This window comes from Hippocampus guttulatus, unplaced genomic scaffold, assembly GCF_054856545.1.
Source record: "Hippocampus guttulatus isolate MCC_2025c unplaced genomic scaffold, RoL_Hgut_1.0 HiC_scaffold_49, whole genome shotgun sequence".
Lineage (NCBI taxonomy): Eukaryota > Metazoa > Chordata > Actinopteri > Syngnathiformes > Syngnathidae > Hippocampus > Hippocampus guttulatus.
The window spans coordinates 52,501-62,500 of record NW_028233908.1 but is presented as its reverse complement, the minus strand read 5'-3'; positions in this window follow the sequence as shown (position 1 = coordinate 62,500).

The window sequence follows — 10,000 nt, the reverse complement described above, 5'->3', positions numbered from 1 at the left end:
GCCTTACCCCTGGTACCTCCAGCCTAACCCCTGGTACCTCCAGCCTTACCCCTGGTACCTCCAGCCTTACCCCTGGTACCTCCAGCCTTACCCCTGGTACCTCCAGCCGTACCCCTGGTACCCTCAGCCTTACCCCTGGTACCCTCAGCCTTACCCCTGGTACCCTCAGCCTTACCCCTGGTACCCTCAGCCGCACCCCTGGTACCCTCAGCGGCACCCCTGGTACCCTCAGCCTTACCCCTGGTACCCTCAGCCGCACCCCTGGTACCCTCAGCGGCACCCCTGGTACCCTCAGCGGCACCCCTGGTACCCTCAGCCGTACCCCTGGTACCCTCAGCCGAACCCCTGGTACCCTCAGCGGCACCCCTGGTACCCTCAGCGGCACCCCTGGTACCCTCAGCGGCACCCCTGGTACCCTCAGCCGTACCCCTGGTACCCTCATCGGCACCCCTGGTACCCTCAGCGGCACCCCTGGTACCCTCAGCTGCACCCCTGGTACCCTCAGCGGCACCCCTGGTACCCTCAGCGGCACCCCTGGTACCTCCGCCATTGAAAATGAATGGGCGGCCTTCCCACCTGCCGTCAGCCGCCCGGAGGGGGAAATAGAAAATATTCGAAAGTGCGGAGCTCCGCCGTCAGAGGCCGGCTTTTCGCCCGGGGTATCCGCCCCGGGGCGCCTCTCGGGCGACCTTCCCAACTGCCGTCGGCCGCCCGGAGGGGGAAATAGAAAATATTCGAAAGTGCGGAGCTCCGCCGTCAGAGGCCGGCTTTTCGCCCGAGGTATCCGCCCCGGGGCGCCTCTCGGGCGGCCTACCCAACTGCCGTCGGCCGCCCGGAGGGGGAAATAGAAAATATTCGAAAGTGCGGAGCTCCGCCGTCAGAGGCCGGGTTTTCGCCCGAGGTATCCGCCCCGGGCGCCTCTCGGGCGGCCTTCCCAACTGCCGTCGGCCGCCCGGAGGGGGAAATAGAAAATATTCGAAAGTGCGGAGCTCCGCCGTCAGAGGCCGGCTTTTCGCCCGAGGTATCCGCCCCGGGCGCCTCTCGGGCGGCCTTCCCAACTGCCGTCGGCCGCCCGGAGGGGGAAATAGAAAATATTCGAAAGTGCGGAGCTCCGCCGTCAGAGGCCGGCTTTTCGCCCGAGGTATCCGCCCCGGGCGCCTCTCGGGCGGCCTTCCCAACTGCCGTCGGCCGCCCGGAGGGGGAAATAGAAAATATTCGAAAGTGCGGAGCTCCGCCGTCAGAGGCCGGCTTTTCGCCCGAGGTATCCGCCCCGGGCGCCTCTCGGGCGGCCTTCCCAACTGCCGTCGGCCGCCCGGAGGGGGAAATAGAAAATATTCGAAAGTGCGGAGCTCCGCCGTCAGAGGCCGGCTTTTCGCCCGAGGTATCCGCCCCGGGCGCCTCTCGGGCGGCCTTCCCAACTGCCGTCGGCCGCCCGGAGGGGGAGATAGAAAATATTCGAAAGTGCGGAGCTCCGCCGTCAGAGGCCGGCTTTTCGCCCGAGGTATCCGCCCCGGGCGCCTCTCGGGCGGCCTTCCCAACTGCCGTCGACCGCCCGGAGGGGGAAATAGAAAATATTCGAAAGTGCGGAGCTCCGCCGTCAGAGGCCGGCTTTTCGCCCGAGGTATCCGCCCCGGGCGCCTCTCGGGCGGCCTTCCCAACTGCCGTCGACCGCCCGGAGGGGGAGATAGAAAATATTCGAAAGTGCGGAGCTCCGCCGTCAGAGGCCGGCTCCACGCTTCATTCATCCGACCGAGACGCCTCTCCGCCGGCCACACTCGGCTGCGGGGCCGGCCCGCTCTCCGCCATTGAAAATGAATGGGGGGCATTTTCTCATGCTTTCAATCCGCCTAAGAGGCATCTTTCCCGGCCAACTTTGTGCCCCTGGTACCTCCAGCATCGAGAAAGCATGGTGACTCGTCCGACACATGCCCCCCTATATACGTTTCGGAAAGTATTTTGGTGAACGGTCACTTTCTAAGCCTTTCGCCTTCTTGACCCCCTAACTCCGCATATCTGGTTTACCTACTACAGCGCCCCTAACGACCAAAATCGGTACTGCTACCCCTGGTACCCCCGCCATTGAAAATGAATGGGGGAATTTTTTTAATCCCCCAGGCCGGCCAGGAGGCCCCTTTCCCGGCCAAACTCGCACGCTGGGCCGGCCCGCTCTTTACCCCTGGTACCCCCGCCATTGAAAATGAATGGGGGAATTTTTTTCAATCTCCCAGGCCGGCCAGGAGGGCTCTTTCCCGGCCACACTCGCACGCCGGGCCGGCCCGCTCTTTACCCCTGGTACCCCCAGCTCTACCCCTGGTACCCCCGCCATTGAAAATGAATGGGGGAATTTTTTCAATCTCCCAATCCGACCAAGAGGCCTCTTTTCCGGCCAAACTCGCACGCCGGGCCGGCCCGCTCTTTACCCCTGGTACCCCCAGCTCTACCCCTGGTACCCCCGCCATTGAAAATGAATGGGGGAATTTTTTCAATCTCCCAATCCGACCAAGAGGCCTCTTTTCCGGCCAAACTCGCACGCCGGGCCGGCCCGCTCTTTACCCCTGGTACCCCCAGCTCTACCCCTGGTACCCCCGCCATTGAAAATGAATGGGGGAATTTTTTCAATCTCCCAATCCGACCAAGAGGCCTCTTTTCCGGCCAAACTCGCACGCCGGGCCGGCCCGCTCTTTACCCCTGGTACCCCCAGCTCTACCCCTGGTACCCCCGCCATTGAAAATGAATGGGGGAATTTTTTCAATCTCCCACGCCGGCCAAGAGGCCTTTTTCCCGGGCACGCACGCTCGCCGGGCCGGCCCGCTATTATTAAACTCTCACCCCTGCAAGGAGGCCTTTTTCCCGGGCACGCACGCTCGCGGGGCCGGCCCGCTATTATTAAACTCTCACGCCGGCCAAGAGGCCTTTTTCCCGGGCACGCACGCTCGCCGGGCCGGCCCGCTATTATTAAACTCTCACGCCTGCAAGGAGGCCTTTTTCCCGGGCACGCACGCTCGCCGGGCCGGCCCGCTATTATTGAACTCTCACGCCTGCAAGGAGGCCTTTTTCCCGGGCACGCACGCTCGCGGAGCCGGCCCGCTATTATTAAACTCTCACGCCTGCAAGGAGGCCTTTTTCCCGGGCACGCACGCTCGCCGGGCCGGCCCGCTATTATTAAACTCTCACGCCTGCAAGGAGGCCTTTTTCCCGGGCACGCACGCTCGCCGGGCCGGCCCGCTATTATTAAACTCTCACGCCTGCAAGGAGGCCTTTTTCCCGGGCACGCACGCTCGCCGGGCCGGCCCGCTATTATTAAACTCTCACGCCTGCAAGGAGGCCTTTTTCCCGGGCACGCACGCTCGCCGGGCCGGCCCGCTATTATTAAACTCTCACGCCGGCCAAGAGGCCCTTTTCCCGGGCACGCACGCTCGATGAGCCGGCCCGCTATTATTAAACTCTCACGCCGGCCAAGAGGCCCTTTTCCCGGGCACGCACGCTCGATGAGCCGGCCCGCTATTATTAAACTCTCACGCCGGCCAAGAGGCCTTTTTCCCGGCCACGCACGCTCGCGGAGCCGGCCCGCTATTATTAAACTCTCACGCCTGCAAGGAGGCCTTTTTCCCGGGCACGCACGCTCGCCGGGCCGGCCCGCTATTATTAAACTCTCACGCCGGCCAAGAGGCCCTTTTCCCGGGCACGCACGCTCGATGAGCCGGCCCGCTATTATTAAACTCTCACGCCGGCCAAGAGGCCCTTTTCCCGGGCACGCACGCTCGCCGAGCCGGCCCGCTATTATTAAACTCTCACGCCGGCCAAGAGGCCTTTTTCCCGGCCACGCACGCTCGCGGAGCCGGCCCGCTATTATTAAACTCTCACGCCTGCAAGGAGGCCTTTTTCCCGGGCACGCACGCTCGCCGGGCCGGCCCGCTATTATTAAACTCTCACGCCTGCAAGGAGGCCTTTTTCCCGGGCACGCACGCTCGCCGGGCCGGCCCGCTATTATTAAACTCTCACGCCGGCCAAGAGGCCCTTTTCCCGGGCACGCACGCTCGATGAGCCGGCCCGCTATTATTAAACTCTCACGCCGGCCAAGAGGCCCTTTTCCCGGGCACGCACGCTCGCCGAGCCGGCCCGCTATTATTAAACTCTCAGGCCCGCTATTATTAAACTCTCACGCCGGCCAAGAGGCCCTTTTCCCGGGCACGCACGCTCGATGAGCCGGCCCGCTATTATTAAACTCTCACGCCTGCAAGGAGGCCTTTTTCCCGGGCACGCACGCTCGCTGAGCCGGCCCGCTATTATTAAACTCTCACGCCGGCCAAGAGGCCCTTTTCCCGGGCACGCACGCTCGCCGAGCCGGCCCGCTATTATTAAACTCTCACGCCGGCCAAGAGGCCTTTTTCCCGGGCACGCACGCTCGCCGAGCCGGCCCGCTATTATTAAACTCTCACGCCGGCCAGGAGGCATTTTTCCCGGGCACGCACGCTCGCCGTGCAGGCCCGCCATTTGCCTACCACACCGCCGTCTGGCGGACACCAAGCGGTACCGCCGACCCCTCCCGTTGAAAATGAATGGGGGATTTTTTTTCAATCCCCCAAGCCGGCCAAGAGGCCTTTTTCCCGGGCACGCACGCTCGATGAGCCGGCCCGCTATTATTAAACTCTTACGCCTGCAAGGAGGCCTTTTTCCCGGGCACGCACGCTCGCCGAGCCGGCCCGCTATTATTAAACTCTCACGCCTGCAAGGAGGCCTTTTTCCCGGGCACGCACGCTCGATGAGCCGGCCCGCTATTATTAAACTCTCACGCCGGCCAGGAGGCATTTTTCCCGGGCACGCACGCTCGCCGTGCAGGCCCGCCATTTGCCTACCACACCGCCGTCTGGCGGACACCACGCGGTACCGCCGACCCCTCCCGTTGAAAATGAATGGGGGATTTTTTTTTACAATCCCCCAAGCCGGCCAAGAGGCCTTTTTCCCGGGCACGCACGCTCGATGAGCCGGCCCGCTATTATTAAACTCTCACGCCGGCCAAGAGGCCCTTTTCCCGGGCACGCACGCTCGATGAGCCGGCCCGCTATTATTAAACGCTCAGGCCGGCCAAGAGGCCCTTTTCCCGGGCACGCACGCTCGCAGAGCCGGCCCGCTATTATTAAACTCTCACGCCTGCAAGGAGGCCCTTTTCCCGGGCACGCACGCTCGATGAGCCGGCCCGCTATTATTAAACTCTCACGCCGGCCAGGAGGCATTTTTCCCGGGCACGCACGCTCGCCGTGCAGGCCCGCCATTTGCCTACCACACCGCCGTCTGGCGGACACCACGCGGTACCGCCGACCCCTCCCGTTGAAAATGAATGGGGGATTTTTTTTTACAATCCCCCAAGCCGGCCAAGAGGCCTTTTTCCCGGGCACGCACGCTCGATGAGCCGGCCCGCTATTATTAAACTCTCACGCCGGCCAAGAGGCCCTTTTCCCGGGCACGCACGCTCGATGAGCCGGCCCGCTATTATTAAACTCTCACGCCGGCCAAGAGGCCCTTTTCCCGGGCACGCACGCTCGATGAGCCGGCCCGCTATTATTAAACGCTCACGCCTGCAAGGAGGCCTTTTTCCCGGGCACGCACGCTCGCCGAGCCGGCCCGCTATTATTAAACTCTCACGCCGGCCAAGAGGCCTTTTTCCCGGGCACGCACGCTCTCCGGGCCGGCCCGCTATTATTAAACTCTCACGCCTGCAAGGAGGCCTTTTTCCCGGGCACGCACGCTCGCCGTGCAGGCCCGCCATTTGCCTACCACACCGCCGTCTGGCGGACACCAAGCGGTACCGCCGACCCCTCCCGTTGAAAATGAATGGGGGATTTTTTTTTACAATCCCCCAAGCCGGCCAAGAGGCCTTTTTCCCGGGCACGCACGCTCGATGAGCCGGCCCGCTATTATTAAACTCTCACGCCGGCCAAGAGGCCCTTTTCCCGGGCACGCACGCTCGATGAGCCGGCCCGCTATTATTAAACTCTCACGCCGGCCAAGAGGCCCTTTTCCCGGGCACGCACGCTCGATGAGCCGGCCCGCTATTATTAAACGCTCACGCCTGCAAGGAGGCCTTTTTCCCGGGCACGCACGCTCGCCGAGCCGGCCCGCTATTATTAAACTCTCACGCCGGCCAAGAGGCCTTTTTCCCGGGCACGCACGCTCTCCGGGCCGGCCCGCTATTATTAAACTCTCACGCCTGCAAGGAGGCCTTTTTCCCGGGCACGCACGCTCGCCGTGCAGGCCCGCCATTTGCCTACCACACCGCCGTCTGGCGGACACCAAGCGGTACCGCCGACCCCTCCCGTTGAAAATGAATGGGGGATTTTTTTTCAATCCCCCAAGCCGGCCAAGAGGCCTTTTTCCCGGGCACGCACGCTCGCCGGGCCGGCCCGCTATTATTAAACTCTCACGCCGGCCAAGAGGCCTTTTTCCCGGCCACGCACGCTCGCGGAGCCGGCCCGCTATTATTAAACTCTCACGCCTGCAAGGAGGCCTTTTTCCCGGGCACGCACGCTCGCCGGGCCGGCCCGCTATTATTAAACTCTCACCCCTGCAAGGAGGCCTTTTTCCCGGGCACGCACGCTCGCGGGGCCGGCCCGCTATTATTAAACTCTCACGCCGGCCAAGAGGCCCTTTTCCCGGGCACGCACGCTCGCCGAGCCGGCCCGCTATTATTAAACTCTCACGCCTGCAAGGAGGCCCTTTTCCCGGGCACGCACGCTCGATGAGCCGGCCCGCTATTATTAAACTCTCACGCCTGCAAGGAGGCCTTTTTCCCGGGCACGCACGCTCGCGGGGCCGGCCCGCTATTATTAAACGCTCAGGCCGGCCAAGAGGCCCTTTTCCCGGGCACGCACGCTCGATGAGCCGGCCCGCTATTATTAAACGCTCAGGCCGGCCAAGAGGCCCTTTTCCCGGGCACGCACGCTCGCAGAGCCGGCCCGCTATTATTAAACTCTCACGCCTGCAAGGAGGCCCTTTTCCCGGGCACGCACGCTCGATGAGCCGGCCCGCTATTATTAAACTCTCACGCCTGCAAGGAGGCCTTTTTCCCGGGCACGCACGCTCGCCGGGCCGGCCCGCTATTATTAAACTCTCACGCCGGCCAAGAGGCCTTTTTCCCGTGCACGCACGCTCGCCGAGCCGGCCCGCTATTATTAAACTCTCACGCCTGCAAGGAGGCCTTTTTCCCGGGCACGCACGCTCGCCGGGCCGGCCCGCTATTATTAAACTCTCACGCCTGCAAGGAGGCCTTTTTCCCGGGCACGCACGCTCGCCGGGCCGGCCCGCTATTATTAAACGCTCACGCCTGCAAGGAGGCCTTTTTCCCGGGCACGCACGCTCGCCGGGCCGGCCCGCTATTATTAAACTCTCACGCCGGCCAAGAGGCCCTTTTCCCGGGCACGCACGCTCGATGAGCCGGCCCGCTATTATTAAACTCTCACGCCGGCCAAGAGGCCTTTTTCCCGGGCACGCACGCTCGCCGAGCCGGCCCGCCTTTTGCCTACCACACCGCCGTCTGGCGGACACCGACCCCTGGTACATCTGCCATTGAAAATGAATGGGGGAATTTTTTCAAACTCCCAATCCGAGCAAGAGGCCCCTTTTCCGGCCACACTCGCCCGCCGGGCCGGCCCGCTCTTTACCCCTGGTACCCCCAGCAACACCCCTGGTACCCCCAGCCTTGCCCCTGGTACCTCCCCCATTGAAAATGAATGGTGACCCCTGGTACCCCCAGCAACACCCCTGGTACCCTCAACCTTACCCCTGGTACCCTCAGCTGCACCCCTGGTACCCTCAGCCTTACCCCTGGTACCCCCAGCCAGCTTCGCCCCTGGTACCCCCAGCCTTGCCCCTGGTACCTCCGCCATTGGAAATGAATGGGGGATTTTTTTCAAACTCCCAATCCGACCGAGTGGCCCCTTTTCCGGCCAAACTCGCACGCCGGGCCGGCCCGCTCTTTACCCCTGGTACCCCCAGCTCTACCCCTGGTACCCCCGCCATTGAAAATGAATGGGGGAATTTTTTCAAACTCCCAATCCGACCAAGAGGCCCCTTTTCCGGCCACACTCGCCCGCCGGGCCGGCCCGCTCTTTACCCCTGGTACCCCCAGCCTTGCCCCTGGTACCTCCGCCATTGGAAATGAATGGGGGATTTTTTTCAAACTCCCAATCCGACCGAGAGGCCTCTTTCCCGGCCACACTCGCCCGCCGGGCCGGCCCGCTCTTTACCCCTGGTACCCTCAGCGGCACCCCTGGTACCCCCAGCGGCACCCCTGGTACCCTCAGCCTTACCCCTGGTACCCCCAGCGGCACCCCTGGTACCCTCAGCCTTACCCCTGGTACCCCCAGCGGCACCCCTGGTACCCTCAGCCTTACCCCTGGTACCCCCAGCGGCACCCCTGGTACCTCCAGCCCTACCCCTGGTACCCTCAGCGGCACCCCTGGTACCCTCAGCGGCACCCCTGGTACCCCCAGCGGCACCCCTGGTACCCTCAGCCTTACCCCTGGTACCCCCAGCGGCACCCCTGGTACCCTCAGCCTTACCCCTGGTACCCCCAGCCAGCTTCGCCCCTGGTACCCCCAGCCTTGCCCCTGGTACCTCCGCCATTGGAAATGAATGGGGGATTTTTTTCAAACTCCCAATCCGACCGAGTGGCCTCTTTCCCGGCCGCACTCGGCCTCCTCGCCGGCCCCTTCCGGCGCTGCAAACTCCAAGTTTTCAATCCGACCGAGTGGCCTCTTTCCCGGCCGCACTCGGCCTCCTCGCCGGCCCCTTCCGGCTTGCAAACTCCAAGTTTTCAATCCGACCGAGTGGCCTCTTTCCCGGCCGCACTCGGCCTCCTCGCCGGCCCCTTCCGGCGCTGCAAACTCCAAGTTTTCAATCCGACCGAGAGGCCTCCCTCCCGGCCGCACTCGGCCTCCTCGCCGGCCCCTTCCGGCGCTGCAAACTCCAAGTTTTCAATCCGACCGAGAGGCCTCTTTCCCGGCCGCACTCGGCCTCCTCGCCGGCCCTCTCCTTCCGGGCGGGCCGACCCCTGGTACCTCCGCCGCGGAGGAAAAAATATGGGGAATTTTCTCATTCTCCCAATCCGGCCGAGGGGCCCCTCCGCCGGCCACGCTTCGCCTCGTCGCCGGCCCCCTCCTATGGTGCTCAAGATGACCTCCGCGGGCCGCGCCCCACGCTCCATTCATCCGACCAAGACGCCTCTCCGCCGGCCACGCTTCGCCACGTCGCCGGCCCTCTCCTCCGGTGCTCAAGATGACCTCCGCGGGCCGCGCCGCGCACTCTTCAATCCGACCGAGAGGCCTCCCTCCCGGCCGCACTCGGCCTCCTCGCCGGCCCCTTCCGGCGCTGCAAACTCCAAGTTTTCAATCCGACCGAGAGGCCTCCCTCCCGGCCGCACTCGGCCTCCTCGCCGGCCCTCTCCTTCCGGGCGGGCCGACCCCTGGTACCTCCGCCGCGGAGGAAAAATATGGGGAATTTTCTCATTCTCCCAATCCGGCCGAGGGGCCCCTCCGCCGGCCACGCTTCGCCACGTCGCCGGCCCTCTCCTCCGGTGCTCAAGATGACCTCCGCGGGCCGCGCCCCACGCTCCATTCATCCGACCAAGACGCCTCTCCGCCGGCCACGCTTCGCCACGTCGCCGGCCCTCTCCTCCGGTGCTCAAGATGACCTCCGCGGGCCGCGCCGCGCACTCTTCAATCCGACCGAGAGGCCTCCCTCCCGGCCGCACTCGGCCTCCTCGCCGGCCCCTTCCGGCGCTGCAAACTCCAAGTTTTCAATCCGACCGAGAGGCCTCCCTCCCGGCCGCACTCGGCCTCCTCGCCGGCCCTCTCCTTCCGGGCGGGCCGACCCCTGGTACCTCCGCCGCGGAGGAAAAATATGGGGAATTTTCTCATTCTCCCAATCCGGCCGAGGGGCCCCTCCGCCGGCCACGCTTCGCCACGTCGCCGGCCCTCTCCTCCGGTGCTCAAGATGACCTCCG